The 22,240-nt window shown below is 41.6% G+C and overlaps 1 protein-coding gene and 1 non-coding gene across 4 annotated transcripts in view; both read left to right on the top strand.

Annotated features, from left to right (window-relative positions):
* Positions 1-22,240, top strand: part of Npas2 (neuronal PAS domain protein 2) — a 182,958-nt gene that overhangs the window by 12,326 nt on the left and 148,392 nt on the right. The window lies entirely within an intron of this gene.
* On the top strand, positions 10,927-11,033 carry LOC123460447. The gene has a single exon (XR_006637008.1). It is a non-coding gene; the product is annotated as a U6 spliceosomal RNA (small nuclear RNA).

Raw genomic sequence — 22,240 nt, 5'->3', positions numbered from 1 at the left:
TTGAAAACTGTTGAGACTAATGGGTAAAGGATAATTTCCTCCATTGCTATAAAAACGTGATTTTTGACATGCAAACAACTATGATTGGACATTGTAATGTATATTTGTAATCAAATACACACAATTTTTGTGGTTCTCCAAATTTTCTCCTTCTACTTCCTTAATCAAAAATTGACTCAACATGTGTATATCTTTTGTTTCATATCAGTTAAGAATGTTTGTGCTTGCAGAAAGACAGGCACTGCATGCTGTCATTCATATGTAAAAGCTAAAAATGTTGATCTCATAGAGTAGTATAGAGGTTAGCAAAGGCTAGGGAGAGTGTTGAAGAAGGGGTTGGAGAAAGGCTGGTTAATGTCCACAGGGGACAAGAGGAAGAATTTCTAATGATCTGTATCAAAGTAGGGTGCTATGATTGACACCAAGTAAATAAACATTTCCAAATAGGTAGCAGAGGGCCTGGACAGATGGCTTAGCAGTTAAGGGGCTTTCATGTGAAGCCTAAGGACCCAGGTTTGATTCCACAGTACCTACATAAACAGATGCACAAGATGGTACATACATCTAGAGTTTGCAGTGGCTGGAGGAACCCATTCTCTCTCTCTCTCTCTTTCTCTGCCAAATAAATAGATAAATATTTAAAAAAAAAACAAAAAAAATAGATAGTAGAGGGCTAGAGAGGTGACTCAGCAGTTAAGATGCTTACCTGTGAAGCCTAAGGACTCATGCTTGACTCTCCAGCTCCCATGTAAGCCAGCTGCACAATGACACAAACACACAAAGTCGCACATGCACACAAGAGGGCACATGTGTCTGGAGTTCGATTGCAGTGGCTGGAGGCCCTGATGAGCCAATTCTCTCTCTCTTTCTTTCTCTTTCACTCTTTCATTAAAAAGTAGAGTAGAGACTTTAATCCCAGCACTCGGTAGGCAGAGGTAGGAGGATCGCTGTGAGTTGGAGGCCACCCTGAGACTCCATAGTGAATTCCAGGTCAGCCTGGGCTAGAGTGAGACCCTACCTCGAAAAAACAAACAAACAAACAAAAAAAAAGTAGAGTAGAGAGGATTTTGGATATTTGTAACCCAAAGAGATACATGTATGTGTGTTTATATGTATGCCTGAGGTAACAGATACGCCAATTAGTTCATCTGATCATGACACACTGTATACCTATGTTGAGGTATCGCTCTGTGTCCTGTAAATAAATATACTTGTGCAAATTTAATTAAGCATATGTGCTTAATTCTTGAAGTCAACTTTTCTGTAGACTATGAACAAATAGTGAAAAGCAATACTACATTCTTAAATTATAATTAAATTATTCTCTAAGATGGTGCTTAGAATTGACTAAAAACTGTTTGTGCTTAATAGATACAAAACAGGTTAAGGGAAACTTTCCTCCCCAGCATCTAGGGAGTTAATATTTTGAGGAGTTATGTGAACAACAAATATTTGTGACATTTAGCTGTTTCCCAGGTCTCTGCCTTTGCCCATGCTGTGTCGCTGCCTGGGACACCCTTCTGTTCTCACCTGTCTTTCTAAGGGGGCAGTTTTTGTCCTCTGCATCTGCATAGACCCTCTTGAATGTCTGTTTCATGGCAATATGTAATTGTTAAGTCCTGAAATTGTCAGCTTCGGCAGCTGTCTATCTACTGGACTTCCTGTTGTAGAAATCAAATCTTTCCGCTTTGCCTTTCAATACTGCTGCTGAACAGACTTGCTCCAGCAGAGACCCAGCTTTTCAGGTTGCATTGTTCATTTTGAGGGTGTACCATTGTGTTCACCATCACTGTTCCTCAGAACCAACCTTCTGATCCTACCTTCTGCTGAATACTTCACACTCTAGCCTTTCCTATAAGCTGTCTGAATCCATAACAGCCTGATGCCTTCAAAGCTCTGAGTTTTGGCATTTACAGTTAAATACTCCACTCTGTCTCTCAGAGAGATAACTGCCTGTGAAGTCATTGGTCCTCTAGTGGTAGAGCAAGGAACATTGAAAACATATTCATTAGAGATGGCTACCTACACGAAGGGAAGAGAGCAGCTGACATTGTGGAGAGGTGGAAAACAAAAGGATCATCTGCGAGCATGGGGGAGTTCTGTAACTTGTAGCTTCTGAGCAGGCGTTTGGAGTTGGCTGCCTGAATTTAGATCTCAGCTCTACTTCTTACCAGCTTTGCACCTTGGGAAAGTGGCTAAAATCTGGCACCTTCCATTTCCTGCTCTGAGATGGGGATAATGGTCAGAACTGCTGCATGATGTTGTTCTGAGGATTCCATGAGATGGTATTTGCAAGACCCTGGAATTGCACCTGGCATCTTTACTAAGCAAGCAGTGACCAGGTGTCATCACTAAGTTTTCTACATTGAATATGTGTGTGCATGAAAACTGGGAAGAAAGGATCAAAGGTAAAAGAAAGAAAACAAACACAATCCTTATCTGTGTGGCTGAGATTTTTTTTGTGGACCTGTGTAGGATAGTATTTTGGGGGCTATGACCAGCTGATGAGCCCAGTGACTAACAAAACATTTGACAGTCAGACTTCCCTGCAGAATTCCTTGTACACACAAACACATGTATACACCTGACAAATACTTGCTTATATATGCACACTTAACCACATACATATAAACACACATGCATACTTTCACATACCTACAAATATATATACACACAGGCACACATCTTCATAAATATACACTCACACACATGGAACTATATATATATATATATTATGTATACATATTTATACATATATATGTGTATCTATATTTCAGAGCATATATACATATGTGTATACACACACACACACAGACCATGTGCACACATTCATGTGCACAGACCCACATGTGAAAGCACTGATCCACATGAGCACACACATGTATGCATATGTAGTCAAGCTCCCAGGTACCAGGAAGATAGGAGCTCTGTCTCTCTCAGTATTTACATGTTTACAGGTTAAAGTCCCAGGCCTTGCCAATTTCTCTAGGTCATTCAAGACAGGCACATGGGCTCCCTGGCCCCCACAAATGTTTATTCCAAAATGACAGAATAAGGACCCCCTTTCTACTTCATCTCTGTCCACAGAGCAGTGGTTACTTTCCTTCCTTTCTAGATAGGGGAGGAAGAAGTCTGTCCTGCCCATCAACAGAGAGAAAATCCGCTGTGTTCCGTGCCTCACCATCATCCATGCCTCATCGTCTGCACCCAGAGAGCTCTCCTCACTTACCCTCTAGTCTGGGTATGGGGCCCGCAGTGCAATTGCTCTGGCCACTGGCCTGGGGGTATTAGCAAAGAGCACTTCCCTAACTTGAAGCTCCCTGTCTCTTCAGTATTCACGCCTCTGAAGTGCCCATCCATGCAAGACGGGGAATACGTAGTCTGACAGAGCAGCTCCACATAACTGGGCATCTCACTGGCCCAGGAAACCTTGTCCTTCTATTGCGCTGCCTTTGCGGGTGTAGGATGATAGGTTGGCACAGCCCCGCTTCGTTGTCAGGGTCCATGTGGCACAGTCTTTCTTCCAGCAGACACACTCAGTACTTCCATAGCCAGGTTTTACAAAGACTATTTGGATTCTTTTACAGAGACATACATGTAATTTTCTGAAATGACTCAGTTCTAAGCTCTTGCTAAGGGTGTGGGAAAGCCAGCATCAGTCTTCCAAGCTCATCAGCTTCATCTGTGAATTTCGTACATTTTCTGATCAAAGTCCAAAGTCTGCTTCGCTCAAGCTTTAATCAGTGGCTATAGCTCCTTGCTGCTGTTGTACTCTGTGCTCTCTTATTAGGCCCCGCCTCACAGCACTGTTGCATTGGGAATTATTTTCAACAAATGAACTTTAGCAGATGCATTCAAACCTTAGCAGGACTTTACACCGGATATTTAGAGAGCTAGGCTCTCTGACCAGCAAGTATCTTAATAATCCTTTTGAAATATATATCTCATGCTTGGAATAATAAGTTTTAAAGAACTAAAAGAAATAAATATATGTAAATGCTACGCAGATGTTCACCTCAGGAGAGATGGCTTAGCAGTTAAGGTGCTTGCCTGCATAGCTTAAGGACCCATGTCAACTCTCCAGATCCCACATAAGCCAGATTCACAACGTGACACAAGTGTACAAGGTTGCACATGTGCACAAGGTGACACATGCATCTGGAGTTTGATTTCAGTGGCTAGAGACCCTGGTACTCCAATTCTCTCTCTCTTTCTTTCTCACTCATTTAAAAAGTTTACTTTTAAAGCTGGCAATCAGCTTAGTTGGTGGAATGCTTGCCTAACATGCAAAGGTCCTGGGTTTGGTCTTCAACCCAGCATAAAACCATGCATGGAGAGTCACCTGTAATTACAGCCCTGAAAATCAGGAGAGCTCAAGTTCACGTTCATTCTCAGCTATTTAATGACTTTGAGGCAATCTTGGGCTATATGAGACTTCATCTCTTAAAAAAAAAAAAAGGAAAAACTTCACTTTTCTTTGCTCATTCTACCTCCAGCTATGCTGAAGAGACATGGTTATGAATATTTCTCTGTTGACTTTGCAAGCATAAAAGGTGCAGGTTGTAACATTGATGGGCAATTGTCTGGGTATGGTCTGAAACATACTCAGAATTAGTAGCTTTTCTTTTTCACTTACCTGTCCAACCGGTGACTATTACTATGGATACTTTCCAGGTGATTGACACACTGCCTGAAAGCAAGAGGGAGACTGTTTTGGGGTGGGGCACACTGCTCATATGTGGTACCATCTTTTCCAGAGCAATTTTTTTCCCCTTTGGAATTAGTTACACTCTCTTTGGTACTTTGGTGAGAAAAAGAAATAGACAAAAATGAGGAAGGCAGGAGCAACTTTGTCTTGTGAAGATAAATAAAATAAATTAAAAAAAAATACTCGGCACACTGCAGCCAGCCACTGTGGCCTGCCCACAGCAGAGGCTCAGTGACAGAGAAATGAGGAAAGCTCATAGTAGAAGAAAGGGAAAGTTTCAGGCGTTTCCTTACTGGAGATATGGAGGAGTAACTAGAAAGGAGCAAGGGATATGATTGGCCAGGAGCTCCGGCTTGGTTTCTGTTGGTTGGCCCTAAATCGGAATCAGGAACAAAAGGTAGGTCATCCAGCAGCTTGCACTTTATCAAGGTCCAGACATTTGGGGCTCATGGTTGTTGCCTGTTCTCCCAGGTTGTTAGGGATAGTGGTCTGAGTCCTGCAAGTAGAGCACAGGACAGGCTGGCCTCTTGGGCTGCTTTCTGTAGATAAAGGCTTCGTCTCCGGGGCTGGTTGCTACAGACCACAGTAGGGGTTCTGGTCTGCATGTGGCCCATGTGTGTATGTAGTCTCCTACTGCCAGCTCAAACTGCTGCTCCCAGTCAGGTAGGCAGGCCATGGAAAAGTAGACTGGGCGACAACAGGCATCCAGACTATGTGTGATCACTTACCTGGGCTACTTGATGTCGGCTCTGGTGGGCAGCTATGCAGAGGGCCACAGAGTTTGCTGACTCCTCATATTTTGTGTGCTATGAGAGCCTAGATGCCTTTTTTAAAGGTATGGAGTCTATCTGAGAGAATTGCTTCTCTGAAGGCTGAGCTGTTTTTTGAAGCTGTGTCAGGCCCACCCAGGTTTTAGTCCATCTGCGACAATGACTGTTTGTCTACATTGTCCAAGAATGCCCCCAAATGAAAACTTCCCTGGAGTACCACCTTACAGCCTTGACATAGTCCTCAACATCAGAGTCAACTCTGACCAGGAATGGACCATTCTAACTAGGCTGGAATTTCTAGAGCAAATTGACTCCTTCTTCAGTGAATTCTTTGTGCCAGCCCAATAAAATAAATGTCAGCGCTTCCCTGACCAAGGTATGTCATGGTCTGAGATGCATAGAAGCTGTAGCCACAAGTTTGGCTCTGTGCCCTTACCAGATGGTGGAGGGGAACATGGCACCATGACTACGAGGTTACTCGGGGTGCTATGAAGGTGAAAATCCAGGGGGCTTTGTTTGTATGCTTCCTGGGTATTTGCTTTGACATCAAGGAAAATTCTTAGGTAGCAACATTGCTGATAATCGAGGGACACAGCGAAGTCTTTTATTTTTCTAGAATATATGAAAAAAAGTTCTCAGCTTAAAGAATTAAGTTTTACACGAAATGTGTTTAAAGTATTTAAGCTCTATAAATAAACTCTAAAAATATTATGTAGGGTTTTGAAAGACATCTGCAATTTTTGAAGATAGGATGGTTTTTAAAAGACAGTTCTCTTTCCTTTGTGTGTGTTTGTACTTTTAAATTAAATGACATCCGTTGTGTGTAGGAGTTAACTCAAAGCTGTCAAGATTTTTTTCCTCCTAATAACAACTCTCATGCCATTGACTACCAAGAATAACAAAAAGCCTTTTTTTAAGTTAAAAAGGAGTATTTATTTTTGTCACTGAAAGAACAATTATTCATGTCCTTAAGTTATTTAAAGTATTTTATGAATTCTAAGAATAAGGTTTTTTGTGATATAGCGCACAAAATAAAAATGCTTTATTAGTAGGTCCTTTGCCTGAAATGTCTTGTTTGCTGGGCCTTTCAGAAGTAATGTTTTTCATTTAGTAAAGACTTATTTATACCTTTCACTATTGGAAATGCTTTGACTATATTAAGCATCAACTAATCACATTGTCCTCACTTTATAACTTGAAAACTGTCTTAATCCATTTTCTGCTGCATAACAGAAGACTAAAGACTTAAGTAAATAATAAACAATAGATGCTTTTGTGGCTCATAGTCTGGAGGCTGACAAGTTCAAGGCCATGGTGCTGTTTGGTTAGGGCCTTTTGATTACATCATTCCATGTTGGAAGGTAGAAAGACAAGTGACCACTGAGACAGAGAACTCCCTAAACTTATCCTTTGATCTGAAACCTACTTCCATGGCAGTGCATGGAATCCTCATGACCTAATCACATCTTAAAGGTCCTACCTCTATTTTGTTTGTTTTTCAAGATAGGGTCTCATTCTAGCCAAGGCTGTCCTAGAATTCATTCTATAGTCTCAGGCAAACCTCAAACTCATGGTGATCCTCCTACATCAGCCTCCTGAGGGCTGGGATTAAAAGCATGCACCACCATGCAGAGAGAGACAGAAACAGAGAGAATAAGAATGAGAATGGATGCACCAGGGCCTCTAGATGCTGGAAATGAACTCCAGATGCATATGCCATTTTGTGCATCTGGCTTTGCATGGGTACAGGGAAATCAAACTCAGGTTGTTAGGCTATACTAGCAAGTGCCTTAACTGCAGAACCATTTCTCTAGCCCAAGGTAAGGTTCTGCTTAATACCATCTCTCCAGCCCGAGGTCCTACCTCTTAGTACTATTAGAATGATAAAGAAATTTCAATATGAGTTTTTTGGGGACATTCAAAACATACCACAAACTAAGACCCAGAAAGGTTCATAGCATGTAACCTCTTTGGACCAGGGCCATTGGTTATCCAATTTGAGCCTACATTGACCATAGAAGGTTCTGCTGTGTCTTGTTGCATGTAGTTTCTCCAAAACATACAGTTGGAAAGATAATGAATCATTTGCTGTGTGTCCTTTAACTCAGAACCCTTTAAGGTCTTGGAATATGTGAAACACTGACCATTACATTCTCTTTTGTGTCTTGACCTAAACTGGGGCCAATGTGCTGCTGCTGTTCTCCATAGTGCCAAACTTGAAGACAGGCAAAAAGGACAAAGAGGATAATAGTGCTAAAGATAATTTATGACTATCGACTTATCTTGTAGTTCTTTTAAAATAGAACTCTAGGGCTGGAGAGATGGGTTAGTGGTTAAGCGCTTGCCTATGAAGCCTAAGGACCCCGGTTCGAGGCTCGGTTCCCCAGATCCCACGTTAGCCAGATGCACAAGGGGGTGCACGTGTCTGGAGTTCGTTTGCAGAGGCTGGAAGCCCTGGCGCGCTCATTCTCTCTCTCTCCCTCTATCTGTCTTTCTCTCTGTGTCTGTCGCTCTCAAATAAATAAATAAATAATTGAAAAAAATAGAACTCTAGGAATATTTAATGCCACTGAACCACCTCTTAAAAGTGGTAAGATTCATATGATGAATATTTTCCCACAGTAAAAGTAAACAAGTGTATTAATACAAAAGTAAATTAACTTTTAAAGCCATGGGCCTACCAGGGGCTGCTCCGCAGGGTGTGATGTTTGTAAGACTTGAAATCTTCTGATGATATTTCTCCCATGTGTTCATGTTAGGTGTGGATCTTACTAGTAATCAGAAATGCCTAACAGTCTTTGAAGACCCTTAGCAAAGAGCCAAGAAGGGCGAAGAAAGACCTATATTTTTTCACACAAGCAGTGGCTGATTAAGTGGCCTCAAGATCCACTTCAATTTTATTGAGGGACATGGAAGCTACAAGCTAAAGATCCTTGGACTGTTTTCCCTTTGTGTTTAAAAAAGAACACAGGGGCTAGACAGATGGTTCAAGCAGTTAAAGGTGCTTGCTTGCAAAGCCTGATAGCCTGGGTTTGATTCCCCAGTACCCATGTAAGCCAGATGCACAAAGCGGCACATGCATCTGGAGTTTGTTTCCAGTGGCAAGAGGCCCTGATGTGCCCATCCCCCCTCTTTGCTTGCAAATAAATAAAAGAGAAGAACACAAAGAGAAAAAGAAAAGTCATCAAAGAAGAAAGGTGATATGAGCCCTATTTTTAACTTTAACTAATCTGGAGTCATTTAGGAGAGAATGTCTTTAGGTCTTTCCCCTTAAAGGAGGAAGTAGAGGCCCAGGACAGATAGCACATAGCATATTATATAGGGGACCCTGGGAAGATACGACCAGACTTGTGTTTGCAGTAGGATTGGACCTGATCTTGAGAAGACCCTGGTTACAAAGTCATGAGCATCCTCAGCGTAATGCTGGTCCTGCTTTCCAAGTCCCGTTTTGCTGTGTAGGGTGTGGTTTCCAGGATCATGTGAGTGGTGTTCTAGAAGTACTGACTGCGCTGTAGTTAGGAGGACAGCGCCCGCTGGAAGTTTCACAGGAACAAGGAGGGGCAGAATTGAAATCACAGCCAGAGGTTTTGCTTCTCTGGGATCCATTAAACAGAAGGGAAGATTGAAAGAAGGAGGTGGTCAGGGAAAGGAGAATTTCTGGAAGTTCACATCCCTTCTACATGTGGCATGAGCTAGCCAGGGCACCATAAAAGATTCACTTCCATATTGAGGGGCTATTCTGCTTCTCTAAGGCCCCCTTTGAAGGATAGAGTACACTTGTGCCAGTACAGGTCAAAGCAGTATGTTTTCTCAGCTATAATAAGCGAGTATCTGAGAGCTACTTGCTTTCAGAGCAGTGAGCTGGAAAGTCTTCAGTCAGTGAATATATGCAGCTGGGAATAGTAGTTTTAATCTTTACATAGTCAACAAAGTTCTCCGTGTACAAGACCCTTTCTACTCTAGATTGTGGACTGGTTGAAAGTAATTCCACCTGAGGAAAAGCTTATTAGTGTTTGTCCCCAATTGTTCTGATCCCCTCTGTACCTTGTGTCCTCCAGGCTCTAAAGTGGGGTTCAGCCTGTGGTGGGAAGGACTGCCAGCACAAGGGAGCCACTACAGCAGGTAGAGGCCTCTCTCTTTCCTTGCTTCCTCTAAGGAACATGGGTTTCCTGGCATGTAGGTACACCAGAGTATATAGGCTGGCTGCAAGGAGGAAGGAAGTCATTTTGCTTTCCCCAAATAGTTTTCTCTGAGCAAGATAAATGCATCTAGGTGGATGATTCTGGAAATGCTTATTCTATAGTGATGTCGTACTTGAGCTTAAAGTCACCTCCCTCTCCTCTGGCATAGGAAGGTAGCTAGCTGGCTGTGTTGGTTCGTGCAGCAGAGTATGTGAGTAAAATCAACTAAGAGACCTAAATAGTTTGTTAAATAAAACTGTCCTTACCTAATGGCAACACCAGCAAGTCCTGAGTAAGAGATCATAGCTGCAGGTCATGGTGAGTAAACAGGGAGACTGTGAGCTCCAGCCCGGCCGTGCACTAGCGGCAGGAATGTGGACAGGTGGCTTCACCCCCTGGGTCAGTGATTCCTCATAGGGACAGAACTCCTGCTAGATGAAATCTAGGGTGCCTTCAGTTTTAACTAAATCCTAATCACATTATTACAAAGTGTGAAGTATAATCTTACCATATTGGAAGCCAGAGTGTATTTTCTAATTGTCTATTTGGAGACATTTGAATTGTTAAATTCTTTACTCTAAAGTAAGGTTGTAGAAGGTCTCAGATACCAGTAAGTTTCAGAGCTAGCGTGTGTAACAAGAGGTTCTGGAAAAATCCAGAGGAGGTTGGCAAGAAGAAAGAAAATTGAACATGACAAGGTTCCGACCCCATCGGAGGTAATGTTGTCTCTAAGAATTTTATACATTCTAAAAGAAGCATCAGGAGTCACTGGGAGGAAGGTGATTTTCAGGAAAGCGTTTCAGGAAAATGTTCAGGAAAGACTTGTACAAACCAAATCTGAAACTTTACATCTTCATGGTACCCTATATAGTCAACTAAAATTCAGACCAATCTACAATGACATTCTTTCTTTTGTTTGTTTGTATTTTTAAGGAGAAAGTAGAAAAAGAAACATTTGTGAAACTCAAAGAAGAAAGAATTTTTCTAGAATATAAGAACAAAAAGAAATCACAAAGAAAGTATCAACAGATTTCAGTTAGACTTCTATAACCTGTAAAAATACATTTAAGCATGGTGTTGTAGTGCATGCTTGTAATCTTAGCATTTTGGACACAGAGGCAGGAGGATCAGGAGTTCTGGGCCATCATCAGCTATATAGTGAGCTTCTGTCTAGGCTACATAAGATCTTCTTTCAAAACAAGACCAACAACAAAATTAAAATGTAAAGACAGTTAACTTTTAGAAGATATTCTCAGAAAAAAATTAGGTGTTCACTTCAGCAGCACATACACTAAAACTGGAACAATATAGAGAAAATTAGTATGGGCCCTGCTCATATATGACATGAAAATTCATGAAGCATTCCATATTTTTATTTTTTCTTTTATTTTTTTAACCTTATTTTTTCCTCAATTTTTTAAAACATTTTCCATGATTATAAAAATTATCCCATGGTAATACCCTCTTTCCCCCACTTTTCCCCTTTGAAATTCCATTCTCCATCATATCCCCTCCCTGATACTGAAAACTTAAAACAGGGACTGTCATGAGTCATAGGGATGTAACATCTGCTGATTCTGGATAAGTGTATATACTATGCTTATCAAACTAGCCAGTAAGCACTTCTCTTAATATTCATACCCTTATATTAATGCTACTCTCACTTTCGGTAGAGAGTCTTCTCTTTTCAGATGGCAGTGACCTTGGGATGACTCGGAAGGTATCATGGTGCTGGAAGGAAGTGACTAGAGTACCGAGTAACATCTCGATCACACCTTCCAAGGCTCAGGGTCTAACGCGGAAGAGGAGGTGGAAAGAATGTAAGAGCCAAAGGAAGGGTAGGACACCTTACAACGTGCTCCCTCCAGACATAAAATGGCCTCAATATCCATGACCTCATAGTGCCTGACACTACCTACACAAGACCATCATAAGAGGAGGGAAAGATCACGACATCAAAATAAAAGAGATGCATTCCATATTTTTAAAAAAGAATTAAAATCTTTATATAAAGAAAACTCCAGAGAAAGATTTGAAAACTATGATTACAAGTTTCTCAATTTTAGCTCACAAATATAGGTTCCTATCTTCCACCAACTCTCCAGCATGTTAAAGTGTGGGACTCCACCCACTTCTCTCACAGAGGGTGTTTGCTCATGTGAGGACACACAAGATAAATGATGTAAGGTTAACAGGGAAATGGAAGTGAAGGGTGTGCAAATCAAACAGTGAAATCACTTTCCATCAATCAGACTATCACCCAAAATGTTAAAAGGATGTACATCGCTCTTCCTCTGTTGGCTGCTAGACACCGTGGCCGAAAGGTAGAAACCACCCAAGTTTCTGTGCTTGCAGAAACACAGTGCTGTAGCTACAATCTGGCATTTTCAGCCTTCAGAAGGAAGGAAATCCTAACACATGCTATACCAGGAAGAGACCTTGAGGACACTATGCTAAGTGAAATAAACCTGTCACAAAAGACAAATACTCCATGATCCCACTTGTTTTTCCCTAGAGCAGTGAGATTCATAGACACAGAAAATAGAATGCTGGTTGCCAGGAGCTGGGAGTGGAGGATGGGTACTGATTTTATGTTTTGTATTATTAAAAGGTTCTGGAGGTAGATTCCACAACAGTGTGAATGTGCCTAACACTACAGAACTGCATACTTAAACACAGTTAAGAGGGAAAACTTTATGTTACATATTTTTTACCACCATTAAAAATATAAGAATAAAAATGCCAAATATAAGAACAAAAATGTGAAATGGAGTCTCCACTGTGCTGCAGATGTTGTACATACTGACTAAGCCATGTGAAGTACAAGTAAGTATAGCCCTGGACATGTTCATAACCCTGGACCTCAATATTCAACTTTGGGGACTTCTCTTCAGGGACTAAGCCCAGGGGAAGCAAAGGCCTTGCTAACCAGAGTCATGTGTACTGCAAAAAGCTGAAAGCCAAGATGGAAGTCTGAAAGGCTTGGTGTGGTTAGAAGTCCTGAGCATCCTCTGGATGGACTCTTGTATCACATTGTACATGGCGGTGTTCATAGGACTGCACAGGAACAATGGAAGTGCATGAAGATCTGAGTGAAAAGGTGAATATACAACATTATACCTACAGCCTACCTCCACTGCATACAATGAAAGAAAACACAAATGTTACTAGTGATTGTCTGGAGTCCATAGAAGATTGAACCTTTAAAAAAAATTTTAGTTGATTGATTGATTGATTTCATGCTATTGGGAAAGGAGCCAAGGCCACTGAACAATACCATCAACCCTCAAACTTAGTTTTCATTTTTTGAGTTCTCTGAGTATTTGAATGAGTGTTTTGGTTTTTTATTTTGTTGTTGCTGTAGCATATTATTATACAACTTTGCTATGTATCCCTGACTGGCCTGGCACTCACTTTGTAAAGCAGTCTGGCCTCAAGCTCACAGTGATCTTCTGCTACCAAATTCTGAGACTATAGGCGTGTGCCCACTTTCCCAGCTGGTATTATTTATATGGGGAAAGGGGTGGCAAAGCACTCAAAACTGGTGTATAGTGATGGGAGAAAAAGTAAAGTGAGAACCTACCACAGGTAGACCCTGATTAAGGAGGAAGGTCTGGGAGCCTTGTCTTATCTCAGGTGGTCCTTATCTCAGTAGCGATCCAATCTGGTATAGTTGTGCTTCAACTTTGGAGAAAAGAGAGCAAGGCTCAGGAAAGTTACATTACTTGTCTTGGGCTCCTCAGCAAAAGGAGTATTGACAAACCTCTAGAAATGAGTGTCCTGGCCACTCTGAGGTAAGAATTTTCCCCTCAGAGTTCTACCCACCGCTGTAAGAACAGAGCCCTATATTACAGTTGCTTGCATCCATAAATGCAAGATAACCCATTTAGGCTGCACACCTGTCATTCTCCAGCCAAAGTAGGCTGAAATTAGGCAAGAAAGAAGATAGAAAGATGCATGTGAGAGTAAAATACAAAGAGAGAATTCACCCCCTGATCTCTGATCACTGTCTCTACATTGTGGAGAAGGTCAACTCACTGCCTCTTGTCCCACACTCTTCAAAGCTATATGAAGGAAGGAGCAAAGTAGAACACCTGGACCTTTGTGGTCCACCTTATCCTGAAGCATCAGACAAGTTATATGTGAGCCTTCTTGTCACTGTGATAGAATGCCTGACTTAAAAATCTTAAAGGGAAGAATTATTTATTTTGGCTCACAGTTTCAAAGTCTGTCAGTTCACTGAGAAAGAGGCAAGAATAGTTCACATCATGATAAAGAAAGCAGAGAAAAAAATACAATTTATATCATAGTAGACATGATGAAGAGTGGAACAGGGTAAATATAGACCCAGCCACCCTCTTTCAGTGACCTGCTTCCTCCAACCAGACCTCACATCATGCTTGTCACCAACCCCCAATAATGCCATCATAATGTGAACCTATCAATATATTAAACCACTCATTCAGTCAGAGCCCTTGTGATCTAACCATTTCTAGAAACATACCCACAAACCCATCCAGAGGTGTGCTTTACTAATCTCCTAGGCAAGTTGATAATGAAGTTTAACAGTCACAGATAGGTTGGCATTAGTTCCTGGGCAGGGGAATTTAGTGGGTAAAAAAAAAAAAGCAACTAATAGCTCAATATGAATTGCATTCATTATCTTTCCATGTCATTTAAAACAGGAAGTGTTAATTAGCATATCAAACTTCCAAGGGGGAGCAAGAACAATTTTAATCATGGATTTTAATGACCAATCTTATAAACTCTATCATGTGTAGTGGAATGAAGAAGCCCTGTCTACACTCTTTTGGACCTTTTGAGAGCTATTTAAGAATTCTTAACACTGTCGATTATTACTACAGTAAATATGGTGCTGTTGTTGGAATGCATTGTTCAAATAGATGAATGCAGTTCACTCCAATTCTGTCTGAGATTTGTTCAAGAGAGAACAAGTCTTGAACTAAAGAAAGAATTGACAAGTACCCAGCATTGAGCAAAAATCCATCTTGTGTCTAAAAAGATATAGTATAGTATGTGAATTTATATTTACATCTATTAAACATTCTCTGAGTACATCATTCTCCATGATGAGGTCAAGGCCAGATGTGACCTTATTTCCATAGTGTGTCAAGGAGTGGTTCATAGATTCCTTAAGTGACAATGAACTGTAGGAAAATGAAAAGTTCATGCCTGTGTACAGGACAGGGTTGTCATCCTTGTATTTATAAGCTGGGGCTAGAACAGGCTTCTTTTGTGCTGAGTCGATTCTGAAAGGTCAGTGTTTCAGAACAGGCCTTTTATGAAGTGCACAAGGAGGCCAGTTGGGTCCTTGGTGGCAAGGCAAGGTCTGGCACCTTGCTGCTTCTCAAGCTGGACCAGCTCCACTTCTGTCGCTCATTGGTTGACAGAATGAAGGTGTGAGGACAAAGGTCCAAAGCCAAGTAGGGACCTGGGGAGGTGACAGGAGCTGCACAACATTGATGAAACTTAAAAGATGCCTTTGGAGTGAGGACAGTGGACCCCCTGGGGCTTGGCAGGTCACTCAGAGGCAAGGTCCAGGCATGCAGTGGTGGAAAAAGGTTCCATGTGAGGGGTGTGGCTGAAACTCAACTGAAATTAATTTAAGCAAGTGAGAAAAGAACTGGCAGGGAAATGGAGCTGGTAGCTGAACTACTGAAGAGACCCAAGCCAAGGCCTCCTGGCTGAGAACAAAGGTTTTCCTTTGCCCATCCACCATGGCCCCATCCTGAGACAGCCTGTACCTCTAGTAGGAAGAGTCACAGAATGACCCCTAAGAAACCTTTGGGAAAAGAAAAAATGCCCCTCCCCCCATCCTATCCTGTATATGTATCCCAGGTAAGGATTCTGATTGGCTCGCTGGGTCACATGTCCTCCTCTTGGGCTACTGCTATAGTGTGCCTTATGATGAGGAGGCCAGAGTGAGGTGCCTTACCTGGGAGTGGGTTACAGATACCTATGAGTGACAGCCTCATTCAAACCATATGGCAGAGCCTAATGAAAATAAACATAGCTAAAGTAACTGCAGTTCCAGAAAGAGTGTGCTCTGGGTCCAGACCTGCTGCTTCCTTTGCTGATACACACTATGAGTATGTTCATCTGTCTTTCTGTGCATGTGCACACAGTGGCTACTGAGACCCTGAAATGTGAGCCCAGGCTGAGATATGTCATAAGGATAAAATACATACTATATTTCAAAAGATTTGGTAGGGAAAAAGATATAAACTATCCCACCACTATTTTTATATTTATTACATGTAAAAATGATATTTGATATGTTGATTAAAATAAAACAGATGACCAAGATTATATTAACCATGGCCTCTAAATTTTTAAAAATTACTGGTGTGGCTTGCATTGTATTTCTTCTGATAGCTTTTTTCTAAACTGTGTTCATTTTAGGAACATTAATATCACAAGCTGAATCCATAGGGTCATATACTTTTATTTTTATTGACTTGTTTCTCAAACTTTTGTGTGGGCTCCATGTTTGAGTGTTGGGGTATTTTAGTGCATGAGTCATCATTTGCCCTTTGAGATTCCTAGACAGAAGTCTTCTAACTTGTTTAGTCTGTTTCTCAAAGGTCAGAGTGTGGGCTCAGCTGGAACCTCAGATTCAAGGGCAATATGGTACCCTGGAACGTGTCATAAGTTACAGAATCTCCCCATCAGTAAGTTTACACATCTGTATTAAAACTATTAGTATTAGAGAGGCTTTGACTTATATCTTACAAAAGTTTTCTTTTTTATACCCTACTTGTTGACCTATCATTCATTAAGTCTAACCTAGATGTGAGAAAGAACTTCAGATCTAAATGAAAATGGAAAGTTTGTCCATTTGTAGATCTTACTCTTCCTTCCTTCCTTCCTTCCTTCTTTCCTTATTTCCTTCCTGCCTGCCTTCCATTCACCTACCCATTCATTCATCTATCACATGGTCCCAGTTGCTGGTATATACCAAGCACAGTGCAGGCCAGGCCCATTCTCCAAACTAGTGAAGCCAGTGGAATGTAGCACCAACTTCTGCATTCCCTCACACATACCCAATCACAAACTCTTAACCAATGTCTCCCAAAACTCTCAGAGGAAAAGCCTACTGCCTGATATGAAGAATTTCAGAAAGCTTAGCTTAATTGGGACAGATTGGCATGTTGACAGGGACTCTTACTACTCCCTCTTAAAGAGCTCCTCCAAACACCCCTAATTTAAGTCACTCTTATTCCTTCAAATGTGTTATTCATTGTCTTGGCTTGTAGAAGTGCATTGATTAGATGAATTAGACCTAAGGTTTCAACTTAAGCAAAATTAATGAGCTTTACTTTTTATGGTTATACCCATATACTAATGCAGCTCTCACTTTTGCTTAGAGAAACTTCTCTTTTCAGATGGTAGTGACCACTGGTATGACTCATTAGTCTCCATGGTACTGAGAAGAAGTGACAGTGGAGTATTCAGCACTGAGACATCTCTATCACACCCTCTAAAGGTTAGGGTCCATTGCATAAGAGATGGTGGAAAGAATGTAAGAGCCAAAAGAAGGGGAGAACTGCTTATAATGCTGTCTTCCAAACACAAAATGTCCTGGATATTCATGACTTCACAGTGCCTGATGCTACCTACAGAAGACCTTCATAATAATAAGAAAAAAAAAAGAGATGACATAAAAGTAGAAGAGAGACTCACTGAAAAGAAGAGATTCAATGGAGGAGAATTGTTATTGGAGGCAAGCTTAGGAATATTACAGCCAGCTCCCCTTTGCTAGAGTTTGGTTTACTTTCCTGCTTTCCTCACATTAAAAAAAAATTGATGAGTATGGCATGGTGGTGTACACCTTTATCCCAGCACTTGAGAGCAGAGTTAAGAGGATCTCCGTGAGTTTGAGGCCACCCTGAGACTACATAGTGAATTCCAGGTCAGCCTGGGCTATAGCAAAACTCTACCTCAAAAAAAAAAAAAAAATATGATGAGCTTTGTCTAAAATTGACATACTAAGAAAAGCATATTGACAAAATTAAAAATGGAAATGGATTCAGCTCTGCCTGGCTTCTTAGGAACCCTTCCTCCAGGACAAGCACACATATCCCTGTGACAGAGAGCTGCCCAGAAAAAATGAGGCCAAATGTAATAAGTCAGGATTTATTTTGTGTGTCCCATATGTATGGTCCTTTCTAATTACTAGTCTTTCTTTTTCTGCATTTAGCAGGAAACTTTGGTGAAGTAACTGCCCACATCTTGAAAAGTTTCCAATGTTGCATGTTCTCACCTCTTTCTCATGTGCCTCTGAGCCCCAGCGCAGCCCCAGCTGGAGGAGCCCCCCATCACCTGCCAGGGGAATGTAGAAGAAGTTTTCTTCAATAAGCACTCCAATGCATTCCATCTATATATTAACAAAACTAAATCAGTGGAGTTTAAGTGAGGGACTTTTACTATCAGAAGTTGATGTTTTGAGAGAAAAGAAGTGGAACATGCTAATGCTCACAGAATGAAAGTCACACAGCATGCAAGTCTGTGTGTGGCTGCTTAACTAGGAAATCAGAAACAACACAGAAAGGGCGAGAAGACAGTGGGGGCCATGTGTTTGGCAGAACCACAGCTGATATGAATCAATAGGCTATGGCCAGGGGAGACTGAGCCGCAAGAAGAGGAAGAGGTGTCCATTCCATTTGGCAGCAGGACTGCTGCACCTAGCCCTTTCCTAGTTGCCCATCATTCATAGCTGAGTGGGTAGGAAGAGGGATTTGGGTGAGTCATCAGGGAAGACGGTCCAGAGCAACAGAGGTATACTTTTGTTGAACTTGAGCACAGATCTCAGGATGACACAGGGGGAAAAGAACAGGTTGTCAAAGCACAATGTAAAATGTTGTGATGGTTAATCTCTGGCTGTCAACTTTACAGGATTTAGGATCACCATGGAAACAAATTTCTTATCATGTCTGTGAGGGATTTTATAGATTAGATTCATGGAGGTGAGAAGACTCACCCTATCTGTAGATAGCACCATCCCATGGGCTGGGTTCCTGGACCATAAAAAAGGAGAGAGCTGGCTGAGCATCTGCTCTGCTTCCTCACTGTGGACTGAATAGGATCAGCTCATGATGCCATGCCTTCCCCGCCTTGATGGACTGTAAACTTGGAACTGTAAGCCCAAAGTAGTGCTTTTTAAGATGCTTCTGGTATGGCATCTTGTCATAGCAACAAGAAGTTCACTAATACAGTGACCCCTCAGGCTTCTATTCCTTGAAAACACCTGCTGAGTGCTTCTGTGTATGTGTGGCCAGGACACAGAGGTTAAAAGTGGAGTCTTTTCTCACAAGAACCTTCCCACAGTAGAGGAAGCTGAGTGGACTGTTACTGTGGTGGCTACCCTCAGGTGTGGCTTTGTGGGTTTGTCATCATCAAGGGAGAACAGGCCAGAACAGACCGCTGTAGGGACTGGATAATCATCAGATAAAGTCAGCAGGCCTTTGTTTCAGGGAAAGTTCTGATGTGGGGTCAAAGTATGGAAAATCCAAGTCACCTGGTGTGGTAGAAGTGAGCAGAGCTCTTGCATACCTGGCTTCGAGGTTAGTGTCTGTGTCCCCAGTGTTTGCTTTAGGCAGACCACTCTTCACTTTGGTTTTTCTACCATCTCCCCAGGAAACTTCTCTGACCCACAGACATGCCACTTACACATATCCCGTGTTTCTCCTTATGCCCGTCTTGAGGACTCAGTCTGCTCCTTGGAATTTGAAGAATAGGCACTTTGCCCTCACTTTGTGTATTTGGCCATTACTCATAGGTTGTAAAACTGGTTCTAAAATATCCTTTTTTATGAATATGGAAGAAAAAATTAAGAGGAAAAAATGATGTTGGATGCTTTGTGTGAGGATTTGTATATGCTGCTTATTTGGGTTGGAGGTTTTGCAATGCAGGGTGCAGTACTTTTAGCATGATAATTTGAATGTATGGCCCCATAGACTCAGGTGTTTTATTAAAATAGAGCTTGCAACTTGAGCCCCTAGCAGGCAGATTCCTACCACAAGGGGCATGTCACTAGGGGGTACATGTTGGATTCTAGCCCTAAGGTGTTTGAGGGCAGATCTTGAATTGAGCCCCAATATGTGTATAGAGCAGTTTGATGCTCTGGCTGTTTGTGCTGTTGTTTTTTGCTGGCTGTTTCATGGTGTCTCTCTGCTTGGATCTATGGAAGTGAGCTAGCTTCTTCCACCATTGATGGTGTTCTCCAGGAATTTGTAAGCCTGAAATAAACCCTTTCCTCCCATAAGCAGCTTTTAGTTGAGTGGTTGTCCATCAATGAGAAAACTAATTGAAACACAGGGGTTGGAAGCCCCTCATGCATGCTAGGCAAACACCCTACCACTGAGATAACACCCTCATGCCTGATATAGGTTCTTAAATATGATTTATTCAATGATAATTTGTTTACAAGATAGGCCTAGACAGAGGTGAGTCAGGAAGAAGAGGACCTGCGCTATAGTTTCTGTGGTGGTCAGGGTTCTCTAGAACCTGTATAAGATAGGTGTGCCTGGCACAGGCTGGGTAGGCCAATAATAGCCATCTGAACACTGGTAATGCATAGTACATAGTGGCTGTTCAATCCACAAACCTGGAAGCCTCAGCAGTCCCAATGTGGTGCTGAAGGCCTGAGGATTCCTGGAGATTGCTGCTGTTGAGTCCACATTGAAAGGCCAAAGACATTCGAGTCTGATGTTAGTGGACAACAGCAGCCATGGACACACTCAGAAAGAAGGGCTTGCACACATGCTGCCTTCCTCTGACTTCTTTCCAAGCCACCAGGCTATTGGTAGGTGCTATACACATCCTGGGTTCCCCAGTCCTAGACAACTGTTAACCCAGAAAGTTGACAAGGACCAACCATCGCAAGTGCTTCCTATCAAGATTTGCCTTATAACCAGGAGTTTTCTCACTGTGATAGCCATGAGCCTTCTGACTCGCCCCTCCTTTCTGGTGCTGCCCACATTGAACAAATGGGACAGGGAGACCAAGAAAAAGAAAGTGATTTGTCAGCCTAGTAGATGGGGAGTGGTGAGATTTAACTGGGATGTCTTGTTCTTTTTTTCTCTTTGCTGAATACTGTCTGTCTCCCTGAGTCTTATGCTTTCTTACCTTTAGAAACTTTGGAGAACAGCATACCAATGCCAACATGCACTCATGCTTATATTAATTACTGTAATTTCCTCCCTGAACAGGAAATCACTGGTCTAACTGAGGTTTGGCTATGTATCTATTTCTAGTTCTCTGTGTATCCCCTGTCTTTACAGGAAGGCTAGCCGAAGGTAGGAGAGCTAGGAATGCTGAGCCAGGAGCTGTTCTGAAGAAGGTGGTGGGGAGCCCTCAGGACTGCATGTAAAAATTAATTACAGAAAAGAAATATATCATTAGCATCAGATCTCACAGTAAGTCCCAGTGTGACTATTATGTGAAATTAATTACTCCCGATTTCACTTTTTAAAAATCTTTTCCGTACTATGGAAATAGTCCCAATTACTGACAGCAGTCATTAGGGTCATCATTTTACATAGTACTATACACAATTTGTCCTGTTTGCTTAGATTTAAATATAGCAGCCCTCATCCTCTGTGGGCGTAATTTCCCTGTAATAGTATTGTGTTTGTTAAAACTAAGGTTTCAAGATCAAGGTCGTGGGAAAAATTAGGTGGTGGGAATAAAATATTAAAATTCATTTATTTGATAGTAGATTAAGTATCTGAAGTTGAAACCCATCTTGCAACTGGGTGTTGGCCCTGATAGTGGAAAATAAGAAAAGCTAGCAGATCTCAGAGCTTATAGCTAGTGGAGGAGATGGGATAGTAAGTGGATAATCACCTAAAAAATGTAGACTATGACCTTATGACAAAGAATTTGATCTACTCTGGGGGACGGTGGCTTTTCTGAAGAAGTGATACTTAAACTCAGACCTGGATGGTAGAGAGAGAAGCAGAGAGAACTTTCTCCAAAGGGGAAACAGTATGTAAAAACATTTTGAGTAGAAAAGGAATGGAAAAAAAGAAAGAAAGAAAAGGAATAGAAATGTGACTTGAGGGACAGTTAGAGGCATAAGGGCCTGATGGGGATTGGCTGGTGTGATTGAATTTTTTTTTTTAATTTTGAATCATTTCACAGTTAGAGAAAATTTGCAAGAACAGCACAACTGTCTTCTTTATACCAGTTACAAAGAATTCATGTCAGTATGCCCTATTGTAGCTTCTATTTATGTATATGTGTAATTAGTTTTCACTAAGCCTTTGAAAGGTAGGCTGCAGTGATGGATTTTAAGGACACTTTCCCATGTACCTATGTGCAATCTTTAAAAGAAGGGAGTTGATACTGGGAGAAGATTATTTTTCTAATCCTCAGATCCCATTAGAATTCACAGATTGTCCCATATCTCCATTATACCCCGGGTTCAGCCCAGGGCCATACATTCCACTTAGTTATGTTGGGGCTTGCATTAGTTACCTTGCTCATCACTGCAAAAGAATATCAGACAAAAACAACTTAAGATGGAAGAGTTTGGGCTGGAGGGAAGGTGTAGTGGT

Source organism: Jaculus jaculus, chromosome 4, assembly GCF_020740685.1.
Source record: "Jaculus jaculus isolate mJacJac1 chromosome 4, mJacJac1.mat.Y.cur, whole genome shotgun sequence".
In the NCBI taxonomy this organism is placed as follows: domain Eukaryota; kingdom Metazoa; phylum Chordata; class Mammalia; order Rodentia; family Dipodidae; genus Jaculus; species Jaculus jaculus.
The sequence above is the reverse complement of the archived record's forward strand: the minus strand, read 5'-3'. Positions and strand labels throughout refer to the sequence as shown.